The 20000-nt window shown below is 47.6% G+C and overlaps 52 non-coding genes and 18 pseudogenes across 52 annotated transcripts; all 70 read right to left on the bottom strand.

Moving 5' to 3' along the window:
* Window positions 1-204: 204 nt before the first annotated feature.
* LOC138545898 (5S ribosomal RNA) lies at window positions 205-313 on the bottom strand (annotated as a pseudogene).
* A 106-nt stretch (window positions 314-419) lies between these two features.
* Window positions 420-538, bottom strand: LOC138547283 (5S ribosomal RNA). The gene has a single exon (XR_011291129.1). It is a non-coding gene; the product is annotated as a 5S ribosomal RNA (ribosomal RNA).
* A 106-nt stretch (window positions 539-644) lies between these two features.
* LOC138540419 (5S ribosomal RNA) lies at window positions 645-763 on the bottom strand. The gene has a single exon (XR_011288468.1). It is a non-coding gene; the product is annotated as a 5S ribosomal RNA (ribosomal RNA).
* A 106-nt stretch (window positions 764-869) lies between these two features.
* LOC138539259 (5S ribosomal RNA) lies at window positions 870-988 on the bottom strand. Its single transcript, XR_011287332.1, has one exon. It is a non-coding gene; the product is annotated as a 5S ribosomal RNA (ribosomal RNA).
* Window positions 989-1094: 106 nt separating this feature from the next.
* LOC138538025 (5S ribosomal RNA) lies at window positions 1095-1213 on the bottom strand. The gene has a single exon (XR_011286139.1). It is a non-coding gene; the product is annotated as a 5S ribosomal RNA (ribosomal RNA).
* A 463-nt stretch (window positions 1214-1676) lies between these two features.
* Window positions 1677-1785, bottom strand: LOC138544866 (5S ribosomal RNA; annotated as a pseudogene).
* A 106-nt stretch (window positions 1786-1891) lies between these two features.
* LOC138547282 (5S ribosomal RNA) lies at window positions 1892-2010 on the bottom strand. The gene has a single exon (XR_011291128.1). It is a non-coding gene; the product is annotated as a 5S ribosomal RNA (ribosomal RNA).
* Window positions 2011-2116: 106 nt separating this feature from the next.
* LOC138541285 (5S ribosomal RNA) lies at window positions 2117-2235 on the bottom strand. Its single transcript, XR_011289294.1, has one exon. It is a non-coding gene; the product is annotated as a 5S ribosomal RNA (ribosomal RNA).
* Window positions 2236-2341: 106 nt separating this feature from the next.
* LOC138542795 (5S ribosomal RNA) lies at window positions 2342-2450 on the bottom strand (annotated as a pseudogene).
* A 105-nt stretch (window positions 2451-2555) lies between these two features.
* LOC138537643 (5S ribosomal RNA) lies at window positions 2556-2674 on the bottom strand. The gene has a single exon (XR_011285772.1). It is a non-coding gene; the product is annotated as a 5S ribosomal RNA (ribosomal RNA).
* A 106-nt stretch (window positions 2675-2780) lies between these two features.
* Window positions 2781-2899, bottom strand: LOC138538469 (5S ribosomal RNA). Its single transcript, XR_011286567.1, has one exon. It is a non-coding gene; the product is annotated as a 5S ribosomal RNA (ribosomal RNA).
* A 106-nt stretch (window positions 2900-3005) lies between these two features.
* Window positions 3006-3124, bottom strand: LOC138548645 (5S ribosomal RNA). The gene has a single exon (XR_011292438.1). It is a non-coding gene; the product is annotated as a 5S ribosomal RNA (ribosomal RNA).
* A 463-nt stretch (window positions 3125-3587) lies between these two features.
* On the bottom strand, window positions 3588-3696 carry LOC138545897 (5S ribosomal RNA; annotated as a pseudogene).
* Window positions 3697-3802: 106 nt separating this feature from the next.
* Window positions 3803-3921, bottom strand: LOC138547281 (5S ribosomal RNA). The gene has a single exon (XR_011291127.1). It is a non-coding gene; the product is annotated as a 5S ribosomal RNA (ribosomal RNA).
* A 106-nt stretch (window positions 3922-4027) lies between these two features.
* On the bottom strand, window positions 4028-4146 carry LOC138540418 (5S ribosomal RNA). Its single transcript, XR_011288467.1, has one exon. It is a non-coding gene; the product is annotated as a 5S ribosomal RNA (ribosomal RNA).
* A 106-nt stretch (window positions 4147-4252) lies between these two features.
* LOC138542135 (5S ribosomal RNA) lies at window positions 4253-4371 on the bottom strand. Its single transcript, XR_011290123.1, has one exon. It is a non-coding gene; the product is annotated as a 5S ribosomal RNA (ribosomal RNA).
* A 106-nt stretch (window positions 4372-4477) lies between these two features.
* On the bottom strand, window positions 4478-4596 carry LOC138537241 (5S ribosomal RNA). The gene has a single exon (XR_011285383.1). It is a non-coding gene; the product is annotated as a 5S ribosomal RNA (ribosomal RNA).
* A 463-nt stretch (window positions 4597-5059) lies between these two features.
* On the bottom strand, window positions 5060-5168 carry LOC138544865 (5S ribosomal RNA; annotated as a pseudogene).
* Window positions 5169-5274: 106 nt separating this feature from the next.
* On the bottom strand, window positions 5275-5393 carry LOC138536730 (5S ribosomal RNA). Its single transcript, XR_011284895.1, has one exon. It is a non-coding gene; the product is annotated as a 5S ribosomal RNA (ribosomal RNA).
* Window positions 5394-5499: 106 nt separating this feature from the next.
* On the bottom strand, window positions 5500-5618 carry LOC138536801 (5S ribosomal RNA). Its single transcript, XR_011284964.1, has one exon. It is a non-coding gene; the product is annotated as a 5S ribosomal RNA (ribosomal RNA).
* A 106-nt stretch (window positions 5619-5724) lies between these two features.
* On the bottom strand, window positions 5725-5833 carry LOC138542767 (5S ribosomal RNA; annotated as a pseudogene).
* A 105-nt stretch (window positions 5834-5938) lies between these two features.
* On the bottom strand, window positions 5939-6057 carry LOC138537642 (5S ribosomal RNA). The gene has a single exon (XR_011285771.1). It is a non-coding gene; the product is annotated as a 5S ribosomal RNA (ribosomal RNA).
* A 106-nt stretch (window positions 6058-6163) lies between these two features.
* On the bottom strand, window positions 6164-6282 carry LOC138538456 (5S ribosomal RNA). Its single transcript, XR_011286555.1, has one exon. It is a non-coding gene; the product is annotated as a 5S ribosomal RNA (ribosomal RNA).
* Window positions 6283-6388: 106 nt separating this feature from the next.
* On the bottom strand, window positions 6389-6507 carry LOC138548644 (5S ribosomal RNA). The gene has a single exon (XR_011292437.1). It is a non-coding gene; the product is annotated as a 5S ribosomal RNA (ribosomal RNA).
* Window positions 6508-6970: 463 nt separating this feature from the next.
* LOC138545896 (5S ribosomal RNA) lies at window positions 6971-7079 on the bottom strand (annotated as a pseudogene).
* Window positions 7080-7185: 106 nt separating this feature from the next.
* LOC138540946 (5S ribosomal RNA) lies at window positions 7186-7304 on the bottom strand. The gene has a single exon (XR_011288969.1). It is a non-coding gene; the product is annotated as a 5S ribosomal RNA (ribosomal RNA).
* Window positions 7305-7410: 106 nt separating this feature from the next.
* Window positions 7411-7529, bottom strand: LOC138547280 (5S ribosomal RNA). Its single transcript, XR_011291126.1, has one exon. It is a non-coding gene; the product is annotated as a 5S ribosomal RNA (ribosomal RNA).
* A 106-nt stretch (window positions 7530-7635) lies between these two features.
* On the bottom strand, window positions 7636-7754 carry LOC138541455 (5S ribosomal RNA). The gene has a single exon (XR_011289461.1). It is a non-coding gene; the product is annotated as a 5S ribosomal RNA (ribosomal RNA).
* A 106-nt stretch (window positions 7755-7860) lies between these two features.
* On the bottom strand, window positions 7861-7979 carry LOC138538024 (5S ribosomal RNA). Its single transcript, XR_011286138.1, has one exon. It is a non-coding gene; the product is annotated as a 5S ribosomal RNA (ribosomal RNA).
* Window positions 7980-8442: 463 nt separating this feature from the next.
* Window positions 8443-8551, bottom strand: LOC138544863 (5S ribosomal RNA; annotated as a pseudogene).
* Window positions 8552-8657: 106 nt separating this feature from the next.
* Window positions 8658-8776, bottom strand: LOC138547279 (5S ribosomal RNA). Its single transcript, XR_011291125.1, has one exon. It is a non-coding gene; the product is annotated as a 5S ribosomal RNA (ribosomal RNA).
* Window positions 8777-8882: 106 nt separating this feature from the next.
* Window positions 8883-8991, bottom strand: LOC138542793 (5S ribosomal RNA; annotated as a pseudogene).
* Window positions 8992-9096: 105 nt separating this feature from the next.
* LOC138538445 (5S ribosomal RNA) lies at window positions 9097-9215 on the bottom strand. Its single transcript, XR_011286544.1, has one exon. It is a non-coding gene; the product is annotated as a 5S ribosomal RNA (ribosomal RNA).
* Window positions 9216-9321: 106 nt separating this feature from the next.
* On the bottom strand, window positions 9322-9440 carry LOC138548643 (5S ribosomal RNA). Its single transcript, XR_011292436.1, has one exon. It is a non-coding gene; the product is annotated as a 5S ribosomal RNA (ribosomal RNA).
* Window positions 9441-9903: 463 nt separating this feature from the next.
* On the bottom strand, window positions 9904-10012 carry LOC138545895 (5S ribosomal RNA; annotated as a pseudogene).
* Window positions 10013-10118: 106 nt separating this feature from the next.
* On the bottom strand, window positions 10119-10237 carry LOC138547276 (5S ribosomal RNA). Its single transcript, XR_011291123.1, has one exon. It is a non-coding gene; the product is annotated as a 5S ribosomal RNA (ribosomal RNA).
* A 106-nt stretch (window positions 10238-10343) lies between these two features.
* Window positions 10344-10462, bottom strand: LOC138540417 (5S ribosomal RNA). The gene has a single exon (XR_011288466.1). It is a non-coding gene; the product is annotated as a 5S ribosomal RNA (ribosomal RNA).
* Window positions 10463-10568: 106 nt separating this feature from the next.
* LOC138539258 (5S ribosomal RNA) lies at window positions 10569-10687 on the bottom strand. Its single transcript, XR_011287331.1, has one exon. It is a non-coding gene; the product is annotated as a 5S ribosomal RNA (ribosomal RNA).
* Window positions 10688-10793: 106 nt separating this feature from the next.
* On the bottom strand, window positions 10794-10912 carry LOC138538023 (5S ribosomal RNA). The gene has a single exon (XR_011286137.1). It is a non-coding gene; the product is annotated as a 5S ribosomal RNA (ribosomal RNA).
* A 463-nt stretch (window positions 10913-11375) lies between these two features.
* On the bottom strand, window positions 11376-11484 carry LOC138544862 (5S ribosomal RNA; annotated as a pseudogene).
* Window positions 11485-11590: 106 nt separating this feature from the next.
* On the bottom strand, window positions 11591-11709 carry LOC138547275 (5S ribosomal RNA). The gene has a single exon (XR_011291122.1). It is a non-coding gene; the product is annotated as a 5S ribosomal RNA (ribosomal RNA).
* A 106-nt stretch (window positions 11710-11815) lies between these two features.
* LOC138536799 (5S ribosomal RNA) lies at window positions 11816-11934 on the bottom strand. Its single transcript, XR_011284962.1, has one exon. It is a non-coding gene; the product is annotated as a 5S ribosomal RNA (ribosomal RNA).
* A 106-nt stretch (window positions 11935-12040) lies between these two features.
* On the bottom strand, window positions 12041-12149 carry LOC138542792 (5S ribosomal RNA; annotated as a pseudogene).
* Window positions 12150-12254: 105 nt separating this feature from the next.
* Window positions 12255-12373, bottom strand: LOC138551236 (5S ribosomal RNA). Its single transcript, XR_011294964.1, has one exon. It is a non-coding gene; the product is annotated as a 5S ribosomal RNA (ribosomal RNA).
* Window positions 12374-12479: 106 nt separating this feature from the next.
* LOC138538433 (5S ribosomal RNA) lies at window positions 12480-12598 on the bottom strand. The gene has a single exon (XR_011286532.1). It is a non-coding gene; the product is annotated as a 5S ribosomal RNA (ribosomal RNA).
* Window positions 12599-12704: 106 nt separating this feature from the next.
* On the bottom strand, window positions 12705-12823 carry LOC138548642 (5S ribosomal RNA). Its single transcript, XR_011292435.1, has one exon. It is a non-coding gene; the product is annotated as a 5S ribosomal RNA (ribosomal RNA).
* A 463-nt stretch (window positions 12824-13286) lies between these two features.
* LOC138545894 (5S ribosomal RNA) lies at window positions 13287-13395 on the bottom strand (annotated as a pseudogene).
* A 106-nt stretch (window positions 13396-13501) lies between these two features.
* Window positions 13502-13620, bottom strand: LOC138547274 (5S ribosomal RNA). Its single transcript, XR_011291121.1, has one exon. It is a non-coding gene; the product is annotated as a 5S ribosomal RNA (ribosomal RNA).
* A 106-nt stretch (window positions 13621-13726) lies between these two features.
* Window positions 13727-13845, bottom strand: LOC138542242 (5S ribosomal RNA). Its single transcript, XR_011290229.1, has one exon. It is a non-coding gene; the product is annotated as a 5S ribosomal RNA (ribosomal RNA).
* A 106-nt stretch (window positions 13846-13951) lies between these two features.
* Window positions 13952-14070, bottom strand: LOC138542133 (5S ribosomal RNA). Its single transcript, XR_011290121.1, has one exon. It is a non-coding gene; the product is annotated as a 5S ribosomal RNA (ribosomal RNA).
* Window positions 14071-14176: 106 nt separating this feature from the next.
* On the bottom strand, window positions 14177-14295 carry LOC138538022 (5S ribosomal RNA). The gene has a single exon (XR_011286136.1). It is a non-coding gene; the product is annotated as a 5S ribosomal RNA (ribosomal RNA).
* A 463-nt stretch (window positions 14296-14758) lies between these two features.
* Window positions 14759-14867, bottom strand: LOC138544861 (5S ribosomal RNA; annotated as a pseudogene).
* A 106-nt stretch (window positions 14868-14973) lies between these two features.
* On the bottom strand, window positions 14974-15092 carry LOC138549471 (5S ribosomal RNA). Its single transcript, XR_011293254.1, has one exon. It is a non-coding gene; the product is annotated as a 5S ribosomal RNA (ribosomal RNA).
* A 106-nt stretch (window positions 15093-15198) lies between these two features.
* Window positions 15199-15317, bottom strand: LOC138536798 (5S ribosomal RNA). The gene has a single exon (XR_011284961.1). It is a non-coding gene; the product is annotated as a 5S ribosomal RNA (ribosomal RNA).
* A 106-nt stretch (window positions 15318-15423) lies between these two features.
* On the bottom strand, window positions 15424-15532 carry LOC138542791 (5S ribosomal RNA; annotated as a pseudogene).
* Window positions 15533-15637: 105 nt separating this feature from the next.
* On the bottom strand, window positions 15638-15756 carry LOC138541683 (5S ribosomal RNA). The gene has a single exon (XR_011289684.1). It is a non-coding gene; the product is annotated as a 5S ribosomal RNA (ribosomal RNA).
* Window positions 15757-15862: 106 nt separating this feature from the next.
* Window positions 15863-15981, bottom strand: LOC138538421 (5S ribosomal RNA). Its single transcript, XR_011286521.1, has one exon. It is a non-coding gene; the product is annotated as a 5S ribosomal RNA (ribosomal RNA).
* Window positions 15982-16087: 106 nt separating this feature from the next.
* Window positions 16088-16206, bottom strand: LOC138548641 (5S ribosomal RNA). Its single transcript, XR_011292434.1, has one exon. It is a non-coding gene; the product is annotated as a 5S ribosomal RNA (ribosomal RNA).
* A 463-nt stretch (window positions 16207-16669) lies between these two features.
* On the bottom strand, window positions 16670-16778 carry LOC138545893 (5S ribosomal RNA; annotated as a pseudogene).
* Window positions 16779-16884: 106 nt separating this feature from the next.
* Window positions 16885-17003, bottom strand: LOC138550802 (5S ribosomal RNA). Its single transcript, XR_011294547.1, has one exon. It is a non-coding gene; the product is annotated as a 5S ribosomal RNA (ribosomal RNA).
* A 107-nt stretch (window positions 17004-17110) lies between these two features.
* On the bottom strand, window positions 17111-17229 carry LOC138540416 (5S ribosomal RNA). Its single transcript, XR_011288465.1, has one exon. It is a non-coding gene; the product is annotated as a 5S ribosomal RNA (ribosomal RNA).
* A 106-nt stretch (window positions 17230-17335) lies between these two features.
* LOC138542391 (5S ribosomal RNA) lies at window positions 17336-17454 on the bottom strand. The gene has a single exon (XR_011290374.1). It is a non-coding gene; the product is annotated as a 5S ribosomal RNA (ribosomal RNA).
* Window positions 17455-17560: 106 nt separating this feature from the next.
* Window positions 17561-17679, bottom strand: LOC138537240 (5S ribosomal RNA). Its single transcript, XR_011285382.1, has one exon. It is a non-coding gene; the product is annotated as a 5S ribosomal RNA (ribosomal RNA).
* A 463-nt stretch (window positions 17680-18142) lies between these two features.
* LOC138544860 (5S ribosomal RNA) lies at window positions 18143-18251 on the bottom strand (annotated as a pseudogene).
* Window positions 18252-18357: 106 nt separating this feature from the next.
* Window positions 18358-18476, bottom strand: LOC138549470 (5S ribosomal RNA). Its single transcript, XR_011293253.1, has one exon. It is a non-coding gene; the product is annotated as a 5S ribosomal RNA (ribosomal RNA).
* Window positions 18477-18582: 106 nt separating this feature from the next.
* On the bottom strand, window positions 18583-18701 carry LOC138537641 (5S ribosomal RNA). The gene has a single exon (XR_011285770.1). It is a non-coding gene; the product is annotated as a 5S ribosomal RNA (ribosomal RNA).
* A 106-nt stretch (window positions 18702-18807) lies between these two features.
* Window positions 18808-18926, bottom strand: LOC138538409 (5S ribosomal RNA). Its single transcript, XR_011286510.1, has one exon. It is a non-coding gene; the product is annotated as a 5S ribosomal RNA (ribosomal RNA).
* A 106-nt stretch (window positions 18927-19032) lies between these two features.
* On the bottom strand, window positions 19033-19151 carry LOC138548638 (5S ribosomal RNA). Its single transcript, XR_011292431.1, has one exon. It is a non-coding gene; the product is annotated as a 5S ribosomal RNA (ribosomal RNA).
* Window positions 19152-19614: 463 nt separating this feature from the next.
* Window positions 19615-19723, bottom strand: LOC138545892 (5S ribosomal RNA; annotated as a pseudogene).
* Window positions 19724-19829: 106 nt separating this feature from the next.
* LOC138540828 (5S ribosomal RNA) lies at window positions 19830-19948 on the bottom strand. The gene has a single exon (XR_011288858.1). It is a non-coding gene; the product is annotated as a 5S ribosomal RNA (ribosomal RNA).
* Between the last annotated feature and the right edge of the window lie 52 nt (window positions 19949-20000).

Raw genomic sequence — 20000 nt, 5'->3', positions numbered from 1 at the left:
CTCTGTACTGCATTACATGTGAAAGTCGATTTATTACCCATGAACACATTACCTGTATGCTAATTCTATGTAAAAAGGTAGCTCCAGCCCTCATGATGTTGTCCAACATTTCCGCTATAAAACGGGATACAATTATTTTGGAAACATACCAAATTTGAAAAATAATTGAGAAGTTGCGCAATTACTAATCATGGAGCACAAAAGAGCCTACAGCACCTGGTATTCCCAGGCAGTCTCCCATCCAGGTACTAACTAGGCCTGACCCTGCTTAGCTTCCGAGATCGGGCACATTCAGTGTGGTGTGGCCGTAGGCTCTGGGCCTAGTGAGTTTTGTACTTTTAAGCATCTAGTCGGCTAGACCTTGCAGTTTTGAAAGGGAATTGTGAAATGGCTCACTTCCTGAACTTGGAGCACAAAAAAGCCTACAGCACCTGGTATTCCCAGGTGGTCTCCCATCCAGGTACTAACTAGGCCCGACACTGCTTAGCTTCCGAGATCAGACGAGATCGGGCGCAATCAGTGTGGTGTGGCCGTAGGCTCTGGGCCTAGTGAGTTTTGTACTTTTAAGCATCTAGTCAGCTAGACCTTGCAGTTTTGAAAGGCAATTGAGAAATGGCTCACTTCCTGAACTTGGAGCACAAAAAAGCCTACAGCACCTGGTATTCCCAGGCAGTCTCCCATCCAGGTACTAACGAGGCCCGACACTGCTTAGCTTCCGAGATCAGACGAGATCGGGCGCATTCAGTGTGGTGTGGCCGTAGGCTCTGGTTCTTGTGAGTTTTGTACTTTTAAGCATCTAGTCGGCTAGACCTTGCAGTTTTGAAAGGCAATTGAGAAATGGCTCACTTCCTGAACTTGGAGTACAAAAAAGCCTACAGCACCTGGTATTCCCAGGCGGTCTTCCATCCAGGTACTAACTAGGCCCGACACTGCTTAGCTTCTGAGATCAGACGAGATCAGGCACATTCAGTGTGGTGTGGCCGTAGGCTCTGGGCCTAGTGAGTTTTGTACTTTTAAGCATCTAGTCGGCTAGACCTTGCAGTTTTAAAAGGCAATTGAGAAAGGGCTCACTTCCTGAACTTGGAGCACAAAAAAGCCTACAGCACCTGGTATTCCCAGGCGGTCTCCCATCCAGGTACTAACTAGGCCTGACACTGCTTAACTTCCGAGATCAGTCGAGATCGGGTGCATTCAGTGTGGTGTGGCCGTAGGCTCTAGGAATGCTAAGAATATTACTCTTATGCATTTGCATTTAGTAAGCTAAGCCATGCAGCCACTTGCAACATGATACCACGCTCATCGCTCGATCAGGCTCGATCAGGCGAGATATATAAGACTGGTGGGCCCATTCAGGACTCCTATGTCTGGTAGGATAACTTTAATTCATCCATCCTGTGTCTGTTGCAGGGAGGTGGAGAGAACAATCAACACAATAATGGTTTTCTTTCATGCCTCTTGAAGGACTCAATATTCTCTGTACTGCATTACATGTGAAAGTCGATTTATTACCCATGAACACACTACCTGTATGCTAATTCTATGTAAAAAGGTAGCTCCAGCCCTCATGATGTTGTCCAACATTTCCGCTATAAAACGGGATACAATTATTTTGGAAACATACCAAATTTGAAAAATAATTGAGAAGTTGCGCAATTACTAATCATGGAGCACAAAAAAGCCTACAGCACCTGGTATTCCCAGGCAGTCTCCCATCCAGGTACTAACTAGGCCTGACCCTGCTTAGCTTCCGAGATCGGGCGCATTCAGTGTGGTGTGGCCGTAGGCTCTGGGCCTAGTGAGTTTTGTACTTTTAAGCATCTAGTCGGCTAGACCTTGCAGTTTTGAAAGGCAATTGTGAAATGGCTCACTTCCTGAACTTGGAGCACAAAAAAGCCTACAGCACCTGGTATTCCCAGGTGGTCTCCCATCCAGGTACTAACTAGGCCCGACACTGCTTAGCTTCCGAGATCAGACGAGATCGGGCGCAATCAGTGTGGTGTGGCCGTAGGCTCTGGGCCTAGTGAGTTTTGTACTTTTAAGCATCTAGTCAGCTAGACCTTGCAGTTTTGAAAGGCAATTGAGAAATGGCTCACTTCCTGAACTTGGAGCACAAAAAAGCCTACAGCACCTGGTATTCCCAGGCGGTCTCCCATCCAGGTACTAACGAGGCCCGACACTGCTTAGCTTCCAAGATCAGACGAGATCGGGCGCAATCAGTGTGGTGTGGCCGTAGGCTCTGGGCCTAGTGAGTTTTGTACTTTTAAGCATCTAGTCAGCTAGACCTTGCAATTTTGAAAGGCAATTGAGAAATGGCTCACTTCCTGAACTTGGAGCACAAAAAAGCCTACAGCACCTGGTATTCCCAGGCGGTCTCCCATCCAGGTACTAACTAGGCCCGACCCTGCTTAGCTTCCGAGATCGGGCGCATTCAGTGTGGTGTGGCCGTAGGCTCTGGGCCTAGTGAGTTTGTACTTTTAAGCATCTAGTCGGCTAGACCTTGCAGTTTTGAAAGGCAATTGTGAAATGGCTCACTTCCTGAACTTGGAGCACAAAAAAGCCTACAGCACCTGGTATTCCCAGGTGGTCTCCCATCCAGGTACTAACTAGGCCCGACACTGCTTAGCTTCCGAGATCAGACGAGATTGGGCGCATTCAGTGTGGTGTGGCCGTAGGCTCTGGGCCTAGTGAGTTTTGTACTTTTAAGCATCTAGTCGGCTAGACCTTGCAGTTTTGAAAGGCAATTGAGAAATGGCTCACTTCCTGAACTTGGAGTACAAAAAAGCCTACAGCACCTGGTATTCCCAGGCGGTCTCCCATCCAGGTACTAACTAGGCCCGACACTGCTTAGCTTCTGAGATCAGACGAGATCAGGCGCATTCAGTGTGGTGTGGCCGTAGGCTCTGGGCCTAGTGAGTGTTGTACTTTTAAGCATCTAGTCGGCTAGACCTTGCAGTTTTAAAAGGCAATTGAGAAAGGGCTCACTTCCTGAACTTGGAGCACAAAAAAGCCTACAGCACCTGGTATTCCCAGGCGGTCTCCCATCCAGGTACTAACTAGGCCTGACACTGCTTAACTTCCGAGATCAGACGAGATCGGGTGCATTCAGTGTGGTGTGGCCGTAGGCTCTAGGAATGCTAAAAATATTACTCTTATGCATTTGCATTTAGTAAGCTAAGCCATGCAGCCACTTGCAACATGATACCACGCTCATCGCTCGATCAGGCTCGATCAGGCGAGATATATAAGACTGGTGGGCCCATTCAGGACTCCTATGTCTGGTAGGATAACTTTAATTCATCCATCCTGTGTCTGTTGCAGGGAGGTGGAGAGAACAATCAACACAATAATGGTTTTCTTTCATGCCTCTTGAAGGACTCAATATTCTCTGTACTGCATTACATGTGAAAGTCGATTTATTACCCATGAACACACTACCTGTATGCTAATTCTATGTAAAAAGGTAGCTCCAGCCCTCATGATGTTGTCCAACATTTCCGCTATAAAACGGGATACAATTATTTTGGAAACATACCAAATTTGAAAAATAATTGAGAAGTTGCGCAATTACTAATCATGGAGCACAAAAGAGCCTACAGCACCTGGTATTCCCAGGCAGTCTCCCATCCAGGTACTAACTAGGCCTGACCCTGCTTAGCTTCCGAGATCGGGCACATTCAGTGTGGTGTGGCCGTAGGCTCTGGGCCTAGTGAGTTTTGTACTTTTAAGCATCTAGTCGGCTAGACCTTGCAGTTTTGAAAGGGAATTGTGAAATGGCTCACTTCCTGAACTTGGAGCACAAAAAAGCCTACAGCACCTGGTATTCCCAGGTGGTCTCCCATCCAGGTACTAACTAGGCCCGACACTGCTTAGCTTCCGAGATCAGACGAGATCGGGCGCAATCAGTGTGGTGTGGCCGTAGGCTCTGGGCCTAGTGAGTTTTGTACTTTTAAGCATCTAGTCAGCTAGACCTTGCAGTTTTGAAAGGCAATTGAGAAATGGCTCACTTCCTGAACTTGGAGCACAAAAAAGCCTACAGCACCTGGTATTCCCAGGCAGTCTCCCATCCAGGTACTAACGAGGCCCGACACTGCTTAGCTTCCGAGATCAGACGAGATCGGGCGCATTCAGTGTGGTGTGGCCGTAGGCTCTGGTTCTTGTGAGTTTTGTACTTTTAAGCATCTAGTCGGCTAGACCTTGCAGTTTTGAAAGGCAATTGAGAAATGGCTCACTTCCTGAACTTGGAGTACAAAAAAGCCTACAGCACCTGGTATTCCCAGGCGGTCTTCTATCCAGGTACTAACTAGGCCCGACACTGCTTAGCTTCTGAGATCAGACGAGATCAGGCACATTCAGTGTGGTGTGGCCGTAGGCTCTGGGCCTAGTGAGTTTTGTACTTTTAAGCATCTAGTCGGCTAGACCTTGCAGTTTTAAAAGGCAATTGAGAAAGGGCTCACTTCCTGAACTTGGAGCACAAAAAAGCCTACAGCACCTGGTATTCCCAGGCGGTCTCCCATCCAGGTACTAACTAGGCCTGACACTGCTTAACTTCCGAGATCAGTTGAGATCGGGTGCATTCAGTGTGGTGTGGCCGTAGGCTCTAGGAATGCTAAGAATATTACTCTTATGCATTTGCATTTAGTAAGCTAAGCCATGCAGCCACTTGCAACATGATACCACGCTCATCGCTCGATCAGGCTCGATCAGGCGAGATATATAAGACTGGTGGGCCCATTCAGGACTCCTATGTCTGGTAGGATAACTTTAATTCATCCATCCTGTGTCTGTTGCAGGGAGGTGGAGAGAACAATCAACACAATAATGGTTTTCTTTCATGCCTCTTGAAGGACTCAATATTCTCTGTACTGCATTACATGTGAAAGTCGATTTATTACCCATGAACACACTAACTGTATGCTAATTCTATGTAAAAAGGTAGCTCCAGCCCTCATGATGTTGTCCAACATTTCCGCTATAAAACGGGATACAATTATTTTGGAAACATACCAAATTTGAAAAATAATTGAGAAGTTGCGCAATTACTAATCATGGAGCACAAAAAAGCCTACAGCACCTGGTATTCCCAGGCAGTCTCCCATCCAGGTACTAACTAGGCCTGACCCTGCTTAGCTTCCGAGATCGGGCGCATTCAGTGTGGTGTGGCCGTAGGCTCTGGGCCTAGTGAGTTTTGTACTTTTAAGCATCTAGTCGGCTAGACCTTGCAGTTTTGAAAGGCAATTGTGAAATGGCTCACTTCCTGAACTTGGAGCACAAAAAAGCCTACAGCACCTGGTATTCCCAGGTGGTCTCCCATTCAGGTACTAACTAGGCCCAACACTGCTTAGCTTCCGAGATCAGACGAGATCGGGCACAATCAGTGTGGTGTGGCCGTAGGCTCTGGGCCTAGTGAGTTTTGTACTTTTAAGCATCTAGTCAGCTAGACCTTGCAGTTTTGAAAGGCAATTGAGAAATGGCTCACTTCCTGAACTTGGAGCACAAAAAAGCCTACAGCACCTGGTATTCCCAGGCGGTCTCCCATCCAGGTACTAACGAGGCCCGACACTGCTTAGCTTCCGAGATCAGACGAGATCGGGCGCAATCAGTGTGGTGTGGCCGTAGGCTCTGGGCCTAGTGAGTTTTGTACTTTTAAGCATCTAGTCAGCTAGACCTTGCAATTTTGAAAGGCAATTGAGAAATGGCTCACTTCCTGAACTTGGAGCACAAAAAAGCCTACAGCACCTGGTATTCCCAGGCGGTCTCCCATCCAGGTACTAACTAGGCCCGACGCTGCTTAGCTTCCGAGATCGGGCGCATTCAGTGTGGTGTGGCCGTAGGCTCTGGACCTAGTGAGTTTGTACTTTTAAGCATCTAGTCGGCTAGACCTTGCAGTTTTGAAAGGCAATTGTGAAATGGCTCACTTCCTGAACTTGGAGCACAAAAAAGCCTACAGCACCTGGTATTCCCAGGTGGTCTCCCATCCAGGTACTAACTAGGCCCGACACTGCTTAGCTTCCGAGATCAGACGAGATTGGGCGCATTCAGTGTGGTGTGGCCGTAGGCTCTGGGCCTAGTGAGTTTTGTACTTTTAAGCATCTAGTCGGCTAGACCTTGCAGTTTTGAAAGGCAATTGAGAAATGGCTCACTTCCTGAACTTGGAGTACAAAAAAGCCTACAGCACCTGGTATTCCCAGGCGGTCTCCCATCCAGGTACTAACTAGGCCCGACACTGCTTAGCTTCTGAGATCAGACGAGATCAGGCGCATTCAGTGTGGTGTGGCCGTAGGCTCTGGGCCTAGTGAGTGTTGTACTTTTAAGCATCTAGTCGGCTAGACCTTGCAGTTTTAAAAGGCAATTGAGAAAGGGCTCACTTCCTGAACTTGGAGCACAAAAAAGCCTACAGCACCTGGTATTCCCAGGCGGTCTCCCATCCAGGTACTAACTAGGCCTGACACTGCTTAACTTCCGAGATCAGACGAGATCGGGTGCATTCAGTGTGGTGTGGCCGTAGGCTCTAGGAATGCTAAGAATATTACTCTTATGCATTTGCATTTAGTAAGCTAAGCCATGCAGCCACTTGCAACATGATACCACGCTCATCGCTCGATCAGGCTCGATCAGGCGAGATATATAAGACTGGTGGGCCCATTCAGGACTCCTATGTCTGGTAGGATAACTTTAATTCATCCATCCTGTGTCTGTTGCAGGGAGGTGGAGAGAACAATCAACACAATAATGGTTTTCTTTCATGCCTCTTGAAGGACTCAATATTCTCTGTACTGCATTACATGTGAAAGTCGATTTATTACCCATGAACACACTACCTGTATGCTAATTCTATGTAAAAAGGTAGCTCCAGCCCTCATGATGTTGTCCAACATTTCCGCTATAAAACGGGATACAATTATTTTGGAAACATACCAAATTTGAAAAATAATTGAGAAGTTGCGCAATTACTAATCATGGAGCACAAAAGAGCCTACAGCACCTGGTATTCCCAGGCAGTCTCCCATCCAGGTACTAACTAGGCCTGACCCTGCTTAGCTTCCGAGATCGGGCACATTCAGTGTGGTGTGGCCGTAGGCTCTGGGCCTAGTGAGTTTTGTACTTTTAAGCATCTAGTCGGCTAGACCTTGCAGTTTTGAAAGGGAATTGTGAAATGGCTCACTTCCTGAACTTGGAGCACAAAAAAGCCTACAGCACCTGGTATTCCCAGGTGGTCTCCCATCCAGGTACTAACTAGGCCCGACACTGCTTAGCTTCCGAGATCAGACGAGATCGGGCGCATTCAGTGTGGTGTGGCCGTAGGCTCTGGGCTTAGTGAGTTTTGTACTTTTAAGCATCTAGTCGGCTAGACCTTGCAGTTTTGAAAGGCAATTGAGAAATGGCTCACTTCCTGAACTTGGAGCACAAAAAAGCCTACAGCACCTGGTATTCCCAGGTGGTCTCCCATCCAGGTACTAACTAGGCCCGACACTGCTTAGCTTCCGAGATCAGACGAGATCGGGCGCAATCAGTGTGGTGTGGCCGTAGGCTCTGGGCCTAGTGAGTTTTGTACTTTTAAGCATCTAGTCAGCTAGACCTTGCAGTTTTGAAAGGCAATTGAGAAATGGCTCACTTCCTGAACTTGGAGCACAAAAAAGCCTACAGCACCTGGTATTCCCAGGCGGTCTCCCATCCAGGTACTAACGAGGCCCGACACTGCTTAGCTTCCGAGATCAGACGAGATCGGGCGCATTCAGTGTGCTGTGGCCGTAGGCTCTGGGCCTAGTGAGTTTTGTACTTTTAAGCATCTAGTCGGCTAGACCTTGCAGTTTTAAAAGGCAATTGAGAAAGGGCTCACTTCCTGAACTTGGAGCACAAAAAAGCCTACAGCACCTGGTATTCCCAGGCGGTCTCCCATCCAGGTACTAACTAGGCCTGACACTGCTTAACTTCCGAGATCAGTCGAGATCGGGTGCATTCAGTGTGGTGTGGCCGTAGGCTCTAGGAATGCTAAGAATATTACTCTTATGCATTTGCATTTAGTAAGCTAAGCCATGCAGCCACTTGCAACATGATACCACGCTCATCGCTCGATCAGGCTCGATCAGGCGAGATATATAAGACTGGTGGGCCCATTCAGGACTCCTATGTCTGGTAGGATAACTTTAATTCATCCATCCTGTGTCTGTTGCAGGGAGGTGGAGAGAACAATCAACACAATAATGGTTTTCTTTCATGCCTCTTGAAGGACTCAATATTCTCTGTACTGCATTACATGTGAAAGTCGATTTATTACCCATGAACACACTACCTGTATGCTAATTCTATGTAAAAAGGTAGCTCCAGCCCTCATGATGTTGTCCAACATTTCCGCTATAAAACGGGATACAATTATTTTGGAAACATACCAAATTTGAAAAATAATTGAGAAGTTGCGCAATTACTAATCATGGAGCACAAAAAAGCCTACAGCACCTGGTATTCCCAGGCAGTCTCCCATCCAGGTACTAACTAGGCCTGACCCTGCTTAGCTTCCGAGATCGGGCGCATTCAGTGTGGTGTGGCCGTAGGCTCTGGGCCTAGTGAGTTTTGTACTTTTAAGCATCTAGTCGGCTAGACCTTGCAGTTTTGAAAGGCAATTGTGAAATGGCTCACTTCCTGAACTTGGAGCACAAAAAAGCCTACAGCACCTGGTATTCCCAGGTGGTCTCCCATCCAGGTACTAACTAGGCCCGACACTGCTTAGCTTCCGAGATCAGACGAGATCGGGCGCAATCAGTGTGGTGTGGCCGTAGGCTCTGGGCCTAGTGAGTTTTGTACTTTTAAGCATCTAGTCAGCTAGACCTTGCAATTTTGAAAGGCAATTGAGAAATGGCTCACTTCCTGAACTTGGAGCACAAAAAAGCCTACAGCACCTGGTATTCCCAGGCGGTCTCCCATCCAGGTACTAACTAGGCCCGACCCTGCTTAGCTTCCGAGATCGGGCGCATTCAGTGTGGTGTGGCCGTAGGCTCTGGGCCTAGTGAGTTTGTACTTTTAAGCATCTAGTCGGCTAGACCTTGCAGTTTTGAAAGGCAATTGAGAAATGGCTCACTTCCTGAACTTGGAGTACAAAAAAGCCTACAGCACCTGGTATTCCCAGGCGGTCTCCCATCCAGGTACTAACTAGGCCCGACACTGCTTAGCTTCTGAGATCAGACGAGATCAGGCGCATTCAGTGTGGTGTGGCCGTAGGCTCTGGGCCTAGTGAGTGTTGTACTTTTAAGCATCTAATCGGCTAGACCTTGCAGTTTTAAAAGGCAATTGAGAAAGGGCTCACTTCCTGAACTTGGAGCACAAAAAAGCCTACAGCACCTGGTATTCCCAGGCGGTCTCCCATCCAGGTACTAACTAGGCCTGACACTGCTTAACTTCCGAGATCAGACGAGATCGGGTGCATTCAGTGTGGTGTGGCCGTAGGCTCTAGGAATGCTAAGAATATTACTCTTATGCATTTGCATTTAGTAAGCTAAGCCATGCAGCCACTTGCAACATGATACCACGCTCATCGCTCGATCAGGCTCGATCAGGCGAGATATATAAGACTGGTGGGCCCATTCAGGACTCCTATGTCTGGTAGGATAACTTTAATTCATCCATCCTGTGTCTGTTGCAGGGAGGTGGAGAGAACAATCAACACAATAATGGTTTTCTTTCATGCCTCTTGAAGGACTCAATATTCTCTGTACTGCATTACATGTGAAAGTCGATTTATTACCCATGAACACACTACCTGTATGCTAATTCTATGTAAAAAGGTAGCTCCAGCCCTCATGATGTTGTCCAACATTTCCGCTATAAAACGGGATACAATTATTTTGGAAACATACCAAATTTGAAAAATAATTGAGAAGTTGCGCAATTACTAATCATGGAGCACAAAAGAGCCTACAGCACCTGGTATTCCCAGGCAGTCTCCCATCCAGGTACTAACTAGGCCTGACCCTGCTTAGCTTCCGAGATCGGGCACATTCAGTGTGGTGTGGCCGTAGGCTCTGGGCCTAGTGAGTTTTGTACTTTTAAGCATCTAGTCGGCTAGACCTTGCAGTTTTGAAAGGGAATTGTGAAATGGCTCACTTCCTGAACTTGGAGCACAAAAAAGCCTACAGCACCTGGTATTCCCAGGTGGTCTCCCATCCAGGTACTAACTAGGCCCGACACTGCTTAGCTTCCGAGATCAGACGAGATCGGGCGCAATCAGTGTGGTGTGGCCGTAGGCTCTGGGCCTAGTGAGTTTTGTACTTTTAAGCATCTAGTCAGCTAGACCTTGCAGTTTTGAAAGGCAATTGAGAAATGGCTCACTTCCTGAACTTGGAGCACAAAAAAGCCTACAGCACCTGGTATTCCCAGGCAGTCTCCCATCCAGGTACTAACGAGGCCCGACACTGCTTAGCTTCCGAGATCAGACGAGATCGGGCGCATTCAGTGTGGTGTGGCCGTAGGCTCTGGTTCTTGTGAGTTTTGTACTTTTAAGCATCTAGTCGGCTAGACCTTGCAGTTTTGAAAGGCAATTGAGAAATGGCTCACTTCCTGAACTTGGAGTACAAAAAAGCCTACAGCACCTGGTATTCCCAGGCGGTCTTCCATCCAGGTACTAACTAGGCCCGACACTGCTTAGCTTCTGAGATCAGACGAGATCAGGCACATTCAGTGTGGTGTGGCCGTAGGCTCTGGGCCTAGTGAGTTTTGTACTTTTAAGCATCTAGTCGGCTAGACCTTGCAGTTTTAAAAGGCAATTGAGAAAGGGCTCACTTCCTGAACTTGGAGCACAAAAAAGCCTACAGCACCTGGTATTCCCAGGCGGTCTCCCATCCAGGTACTAACTAGGCCTGACACTGCTTAACTTCCGAGATCAGTCGAGATCGGGTGCATTCAGTGTGGTGTGGCCGTAGGCTCTAGGAATGCTAAGAATATTACTCTTATGCATTTGCATTTAGTAAGCTAAGCCATGCAGCCACTTGCAACATGATACCACGCTCATCGCTCGATCAGGCTCGATCAGGCGAGATATATAAGACTGGTGGGCCCATTCAGGACTCCTATGTCTGGTAGGATAACTTTAATTCATCCATCCTGTGTCTGTTGCAGGGAGGTGGAGAGAACAATCAACACAATAATGGTTTTCTTTCATGCCTCTTGAAGGACTCAATATTCTCTGTACTGCATTACATGTGAAAGTCGATTTATTACCCATGAACACACTACCTGTATGCTAATTCTATGTAAAAAGGTAGCTCCAGCCCTCATGATGTTGTCCAACATTTCCGCTATAAAACGGGATACAATTATTTTGGAAACATACCAAATTTGAAAAATAATTGAGAAGTTGCGCAATTACTAATCATGGAGCACAAAAAAGCCTACAGCACCTGGTATTCCCAGGCAGTCTCCCATCCAGGTACTAACTAGGCCTGACCCTGCTTAGCTTCCGAGATCGGGCGCATTCAGTGTGGTGTGGCCGTAGGCTCTGGGCCTAGTGAGTTTTGTACTTTTAAGCATCTAGTCGGCTAGACCTTGCAGTTTTGAAAGGCAATTGTGAAATGGCTCACTTCCTGAACTTGGAGCACAAAAAAGCCTACAGCACCTGGTATTCCCAGGTGGTCTCCCATCCAGGTACTAACTAGGCCCGACACTGCTTAGCTTCCGAGATCAGACGAGATCGGGCGCAATCAGTGTGGTGTGGCCGTAGGCTCTGGGCCTAGTGAGTTTTGTACTTTTAAGCATCTAGTCAGCTAGACCTTGCAGTTTTGAAAGGCAATTGAGAAATGGCTCACTTCCTGAACTTGGAGCACAAAAAAGCCTACAGCACCTGGTATTCCCAGGCGGTCTCCCATCCAGGTACTAACGAGGCCCGACACTGCTTAGCTTCCGAGATCAGACGAGATCGGGCGCAATCAGTGTGGTGTGGCCGTAGGCTCTGGGCCTAGTGAGTTTTGTACTTTTAAGCATCTAGTCAGCTAGACCTTGCAATTTTGAAAGGCAATTGAGAAATGGCTCACTTCCTGAACTTGGAGCACAAAAAAGCCTACAGCACCTGGTATTCCCAGGCGGTCTCCCATCCAGGTACTAACTAGGCCCGACCCTGCTTAGCTTCCGAGATCGGGCGCATTCAGTGTGGTGTGGCCGTAGGCTCTGGGCCTAGTGAGTTTGTACTTTTAAGCATCTAGTCGGCTAGACCTTGCAGTTTTGAAAGGCAATTGTGAAATGGCTCACTTCCTGAACTTGGAGCACAAAAAAGCCTACAGCACCTGGTATTCCCAGGTGGTCTCCCATCCAGGTACTAACTAGGCCCGACACTGCTTAGCTTCCGAGATCAGATGAGATTGGGCGCATTCAGTGTGGTGTGGCCGTAGGCTCTGGGCCTAGTGAGTTTTGTACTTTTAAGCATCTAGTCGGCTAGACCTTGCAGTTTTGAAAGGCAATTGAGAAATGGCTCACTTCCTGAACTTGGAGTACAAAAAAGCCTACAGCACCTGGTATTCCCAGGCGGTCTCCCATCCAGGTACTAACTAGGCCCGACACTGCTTAGCTTCTGAGATCAGACGAGATCAGGCGCATTCAGTGTGGTGTGGCCGTAGGCTCTGGGCCTAGTGAGTGTTGTACTTTTAAGCATCTAGTCGGCTAGACCTTGCAGTTTTAAAAGGCAATTGAGAAAGGGCTCACTTCCTGAACTTGGAGCACAAAAAAGCCTACAGCACCTGGTATTCCCAGGCGGTCTCCCATCCAGGTACTAACTAGGCCTGACACTGCTTAACTTCCGAGATCAGACGAGATCGGGTGCATTCAGTGTGGTGTGGCCGTAGGCTCTAGGAATGCTAAGAATATTACTCTTATGCATTTGCATTTAGTAAGCTAAGCCATGCAGCCACTTGCAACATGATACCACGCTCATCGCTCGATCAGGCTCGATCAGGCGAGATATATAAGACTGGTGGGCCCATTCAGGACTCCTATGTCTGGTAGGATAACTTTAATTCATCCATCCTGTGTCTGTTGCAGGGAGGTGGAGAGAACAATCAACACAATAATGGTTTTCTTTCATGCCTCTTGAAGGACTCAATATTCTCTGTACTGCATTACATGTGAAAGTCGATTTATTACCCATGAACACACTACCTGTATGCTAATTCTATGTAAAAAGGTAGCTCCAGCCCTCATGATGTTGTCCAACATTTCCGCTATAAAACGGGATACAATTATTTTGGAAACATACCAAATTTGAAAAATAATTGAGAAGTTGCGCAATTACTAATCATGGAGCACAAAAGAGCCTACAGCACCTGGTATTCCCAGGCAGTCTCCCATCCAGGTACTAACTAGGCCTGACCCTGCTTAGCTTCCGAGATCGGGCACATTCAGTGTGGTGTGGCCGTAGGCTCTGGGCCTAGTGAGTTTTGTACTTTTAAGCATCTAGTCGGCTAGACCTTGCAGTTTTGAAAGGGAATTGTGAAATGGCTCACTTCCTGAACTTGGAGCACAAAAAAGCCTACAGCACCTGGTATTCCCAGGTGGTCTCCCATCCAGGTACTAACTAGGCCCGACACTGCTTAGCTTCCGAGATCAGACGAGATCGGGCGCAATCAGTGTGGTGTGGCCGTAGGCTCTGGGCCTAGTGAGTTTTGTACTTTTAAGCATCTAGTCAGCTAGACCTTGCAGTTTTGAAAGGCAATTGAGAAATGGCTCACTTCCTGAACTTGGAGCACAAAAAAGCCTACAGCACCTGGTATTCCCAGGCAGTCTCCCATCCAGGTACTAACGAGGCCCGACACTGCTTAGCTTCTGAGATCAGACGAGATCGGGCGCATTCAGTGTGGTGTGGCCGTAGGCTCTGGTTCTTGTGAGTTTTGTACTTTTAAGCATCTAGTCGGCTAGACCTTGCAGTTTTGAAAGGCAATTGAGAAATGGCTCACTTCCTGAACTTGGAGTACAAAAAAGCCTACAGCACCTGGTATTCCCAGGCGGTCTTCTATCCAGGTACTAACTAGGCCCGACACTGCTTAGCTTCTGAGATCAGACGAGATCAGGCACATTCAGTGTGGTGTGGCCGTAGGCTCTGGGCCTAGTGAGTTTTGTACTTTTAAGCATCTAGTCGGCTAGACCTTGCAGTTTTAAAAGGCAATTGAGAAAGGGCTCACTTCCTGAACTTGGAGCACAAAAAAGCCTACAGCACCTGGTATTCCCAGGCGGTCTCCCATCCAGGTACTAACTAGGCCTGACACTGCTTAACTTCCGAGATCAGTCGAGATCGGGTGCATTCAGTGTGGTGTGGCCGTAGGCTCTAGGAATGCTAAGAATATTACTCTTATGCATTTGCATTTAGTAAGCTAAGCCATGCAGCCACTTGCAACATGATACCACGCTCATCGCTCGATCAGGCTCGATCAGGCGAGATATATAAGACTGGTGGGCCCATTCAGGACTCCTATGTCTGGTAGGATAACTTTAATTCATCCATCCTGTGTCTGTTGCAGGGAGGTGGAGAGAACAATCAACACAATAATGGTTTTCTTTCATGCCTCTTGAAGGACTCAATATTCTCTGTACTGCATTACATGTGAAAGTCGATTTATTACCCATGAACACACTAACTGTATGCTAATTCTATGTAAAAAGGTAGCTCCAGCCCTCATGATGTTGTCCAACATTTCCGCTATAAAACGGGATACAATTATTTTGGAAACATACCAAATTTGAAAAATAATTGAGAAGTTGCGCAATTACTAATCATGGAGCACAAAAAAGCCTACAGCACCTGGTATTCCCAGGCAGTCTCCCATCCAGGTACTAACTAGGCCTGACCCTGCTTAGCTTCCGAGATCGGGCGCATTCAGTGTGGTGTGGCCGTAGGCTCTGGGCCTAGTGAGTTTTGTACTTTTAAGCATCTAGTCGGCTAGACCTTGCAGTTTTGAAAGGCAATTGTGAAATGGCTCACTTCCTGAACTTGGAGCACAAAAAAGCCTACAGCACCTGGTATTCCCAGGTGGTCTCCCATCCAGGTACTAACTAGGCCCAACACTGCTTAGCTTCCGAGATCAGACGAGATCGGGCACAATCAGTGTGGTGTGGCCGTAGGCTCTGGGCCTAGTGAGTTTTGTACTTTTAAGCATCTAGTCAGCTAGACCTTGCAGTTTTGAAAGGCAATTGAGAAATGGCTCACTTCCTGAACTTGGAGCACAAAAAAGCCTACAGCACCTGGTATTCCCAGGCGGTCTCCCATCCAGGTACTAACGAGGCCCGACACTGCTTAGCTTCCGAGATCAGACGAGATCGGGCGCAATCAGTGTGGTGTGGCCGTAGGCTCTGGGCCTAGTGAGTTTTGTACTTTTAAGCATCTAGTCAGCTAGACCTTGCAATTTTGAAAGGCAATTGAGAAATGGCTCACTTCCTGAACTTGGAGCACAAAAAAGCCTACAGCACCTGGTATTCCCAGGCGGTCTCCCATCCAGGTACTAACTAGGCCCGACCCTGCTTAGCTTCCGAGATCGGGCGCATTCAGTGTGGTGTGGCCGTAGGCTCTGGACCTAGTGAGTTTGTACTTTTAAGCATCTAGTCGGCTAGACCTTGCAGTTTTGAAAGGCAATTGTGAAATGGCTCACTTCCTGAACTTGGAGCACAAAAAAGCCGACAGCACCTGGTATTCCCAGGTGGTCTCCCATCCAGGTACTAACTAGGCCCGACACTGCTTAGCTTCCGAGATCAGACGAGATTGGGCGCATTCAGTGTGGTGTGGCCGTAGGCTCTGGGCCTAGTGAGTTTTGTACTTTTAAGCATCTAGTCGGCTAGACCTTGCAGTTTTGAAAGGCAATTGAGAAATGGCTCACTTCCTGAACTTGGAGTACAAAAAAGCCTACAGCACCTGGTATTCCCAGGCGGTCTCCCATCCAGGTACTAACTAGGCCCGACACTGCTTAGCTTCTGAGATCAGACGAGATCAGGCGCATTCAGTGTGGTGTGGCCGTAGGCTCTGGGCCTAGTGAGTGTTGTACTTTTAAGCATCTAGTCGGCTAGACCTTGCAGTTTTAAAAGGCAATTGAGAAAGGGCTCACTTCCTGAACTTGGAGCACAAAAAAGCCTACAGCACCTGGTATTCCCAGGCGGTCTCCCATCCAGGTACTAACTAGGCCTGACACTGCTTAACTTCCGAGATCAGACGAGATCGGGTGCATTCAGTGTGGTGTGGCCGTAGGCTCTAGGAATGCTAAGAATATTACTCTTATGCATTTGCATTTAGTAAGCTAAGCCATGCAGCCACTTGCAACATGATACCACGCTCATCGCTCGATCAGGCTCGATCAGGCGAGATATATAAGACTGGTGGGCCCATTCAGGACTCCTATGTCTGGTAGGATAACTTTAATTCATCCATCCTGTGTCTGTTGCAGGGAGGTGGAGAGAACAATCAACACAATAATGGTTTTCTTTCATGCCTCTTGAAGGACTCAATATTCTCTGTACTGCATTACATGTGAAAGTCGATTTATTACCCATGAACACACTACCTGTATGCTAATTCTATGTAAAAAGGTAGCTCCAGCCCTCATGATGTTGTCCAACATTTCCGCTATAAAACGGGATACAATTATTTTGGAAACATACCAAATTTGAAAAATAATTGAGAAGTTGCGCAATTACTAATCATGGAGCACAAAAGAGCCTACAGCACCTGGTATTCCCAGGCAGTCTCCCATCCAGGTACTAACTAGGCCTGACCCTGCTTAGCTTCCGAGATCGGGCACATTCAGTGTGGTGTGGCCGTAGGCTCTGGGCCTAGTGAGTTTTGTACTTTTAAGCATCTAGTCGGCTAGACCTTGCAGTTTTGAAAGGGAATTGTGAAATGGCTCACTTCCTGAACTTGGAGCACAAAAAAGCCTACAGCACCTGGTATTCCCAGGTGGTCTCCCAACCAGGTACTAACTAGGCCCGACACTGCTTAGCTTCCGAGATCAGACGAGATCGGGCGCAATCAGTGTGGTGTGGCCGTAGGCTCTGGGCCTAGTGAGTTTTGTACTTTTAAGCATCTAGTCAGCTAGACCTTGCAGTTTTGAAAGGCAATTGAGAAATGGCTCACTTCCTGAACTTGGAGCACAAAAAAAGCCTACAGCACCTGGTATTCCCAGGCAGTCTCCCATCCAGGTACTAACGAGGCCCGACACTGCTTAGCTTCCGAGATCAGACGAGATCGGGCGCATTCAGTGTGGTGTGGCCGTAGGCTCTGGTTCTTGTGAGTTTTGTACTTTTAAGCATCTAGTCGGCTAGACCTTGCAGTTTTGAAAGGCAATTGAGAAATGGCTCACTTCCTGAACTTGGAGTACAAAAAAGCCTACAACACCTGGTATTCCCAGGCGGTCTTCCATCCAGGTACTAACTAGGCCCGACACAGCTTAGCTTCTGAGATCAGACGAGATCAGGCACATTCAGTGTGGTGTGGCCGTAGGCTCTGGGCCTAGTGAGTTTTGTACTTTTAAGCATCTAGTCGGCTAGACCTTGCAGTTTTAAAAGGCAATTGAGAAAGGGCTCACTTCCTGAACTTGGAGCACAAAAAAGCCTACAGCACCTGGTATTCCCAGGCGGTCTCCCATCCAGGTACTAACTAGGCCTGACACTGCTTAACTTCCGAGATCAGTTGAGATCGGGTGCATTCAGTGTGGTGTGGCCGTAGGCTCTAGGAATGCTAAGAATATTACTCTTATGCATTTGCATTTAGTAAGCTAAGCCATGCAGCCACTTGCAACATGATACCACGCTCATCGCTCGATCAGGCTCGATCAGGCGAGATATATAAGACTGGTGGGCCCATTCAGGACTCCTATGTCTGGTAGGATAACTTTAATTCATCCATCCTGTGTCTGTTGCAGGGAGGTGGAGAGAACAATCAACACAATAATGGTTTTCTTTCATGCCTCTTGAAGGACTCAATATTCTCTGTACTGCATTACATGTGAAAGTCGATTTATTACCCATGAACACACTAACTGTATGCTAATTCTATGTAAAAAGGTAGCTCCAGCCCTCATGATGTTGTCCAACATTTCCGCTATAAAACGGGATACAATTATTTTGGAAACATACCAAATTTGAAAAATAATTGAGAAGTTGCGCAATTACTAATCATGGAGCACAAAAAAGCCTACAGCACCTGGTATTCCCAGGCAGTCTCCCATCCAGGTACTAACTAGGCCTGACCCTGCTTAGCTTCCGAGATCGGGCGCATTCAGTGTGGTGTGGCCGTAGGCTCTGGGCCTAGTGAGTTTTGTACTTTTAAGCATCTAGTCGGCTAGACCTTGCAGTTTTGAAAGGCAATTGTGAAATGGCTCACTTCCTGAACTTGGAGCACAAAAAAGCCTACAGCACCTGGTATTCCCAGGTGGTCTCCCATCCAGGTACTAACTAGGCCCAACACTGCTTAGCTTCCGAGATCAGACGAGATCGGGCACAATCAGTGTGGTGTGGCCGTAGGCTCTGGGCCTAGTGAGTTTTGTACTTTTAAGCATCTAGTCAGCTAGACCTTGCAGTTTTGAAAGGCAATTGAGAAATGGCTCACTTCCTGAACTTGGAGCACAAAAAAGCCTACAGCACCTGGTATTCCCAGGTGGTCTCCCATCCAGGTACTAACTAGGCCCGACACTGCTTAGCTTCCGAGATCAGACGAGATTGGGCGCATTCAGTGTGGTGTGGCCGTAGGCTCTGGGCCTAGTGAGTTTTGTACTTTTAAGCATCTAGTCGGCTAGACCTTGCAGTTTTGAAAGGCAATTGAGAAATGGCTCACTTCCTGAACTTCGAGTACAAAAAAGCCTACAGCACCTGGTATTCCCAGGCGGTCTCCCATCCAGGTACTAACTAGGCCCGACACTGCTTAGCTTCTGAGATCAGACGAGATCAGGCGCATTCAGTGTGGTGTGGCCGTAGGCTCTGGGCCTAGTGAGTGTTGTACTTTTAAGCATCTAGTCGGCTAGACCTTGCAGTTTTAAAAGGCAATTGAGAAAGGGCTCACTTCCTGAACTTGGAGCACAAAAAAGCCTACAGCACCTGGTATTCCCAGGCGGTCTCCCATCCAGGTACTAACTAGGCCTGACACTGCTTAACTTCCGAGATCAGACGAGATCGGGTGCATTCAGTGTGGTGTGGCCGTAGGCTCTAGGAATGCTAAGAATATTACTCTTATGCATTTGCATTTAGTAAGCTAAGCCATGCAGCCACTTGCAACATGATACCACGCTCATCGCTCGATCAGGCTCGATCAGGCGAGATATATAAGACTGGTGGGCCCATTCAGGACTCCTATGTCTGGTAGGATAACTTTAATTCATCCATCCTGTGTCTGTTGCAGGGAGGTGGAGAGAACAATCAACACAATAATGGTTTTCTTTCATGCCTCTTGAAGGACTCAATATTCTCTGTACTGCATTACATGTGAAAGTCGATTTATTACCCATGAACACACTACCTGTATGCTAATTCTATGTAAAAAGGTAGCTCCAGCCCTCATGATGTTGTCCAACATTTCCGCTATAAAACGGGATACAATTATTTTGGAAACATACCAAATTTGAAAAATAATTGAGAAGTTGCGCAATTACTAATCATGGAGCACAAAAGAGCCTACAGCACCTGGTATTCCCAGGCAGTCTCCCATCCAGGTACTAACTAGGCCTGACCCTGCTTAGCTTCCGAGATCGGGCACATTCAGTGTGGTGTGGCCGTAGGCTCTGGGCCTAGTGAGTTTTGTACTTTTAAGCATCTAGTCGGCTAGACCTTGCAGTTTTGAAAGGGAATTGTGAAATGGCTCACTTCCTGAACTTGGAGCACAAAAAAGCCTACAGCACCTGGTATTCCCAGGTGGTCTCCCATCCAGGTACTAACTAGGCCCGACACTGCTTAGCTTCCGAGATCAGACGAGATCGGGCGCATTCAGTGTGGTGTGGCCGTAGGCTCTGGGCTTAGTGAGTTTTGTACTTTTAAGCATCTAGTCGGCTAGACCTTGC

This window comes from Ambystoma mexicanum, unplaced genomic scaffold (genome assembly GCF_040938575.1).
Source record: "Ambystoma mexicanum isolate Mex_15411 unplaced genomic scaffold, UKY_AmexF1_1 Mex_scaf10, whole genome shotgun sequence".
NCBI lineage: Eukaryota > Metazoa > Chordata > Amphibia > Caudata > Ambystomatidae > Ambystoma > Ambystoma mexicanum.
This window is presented reverse-complemented; position numbering and strand designations above follow the sequence as displayed.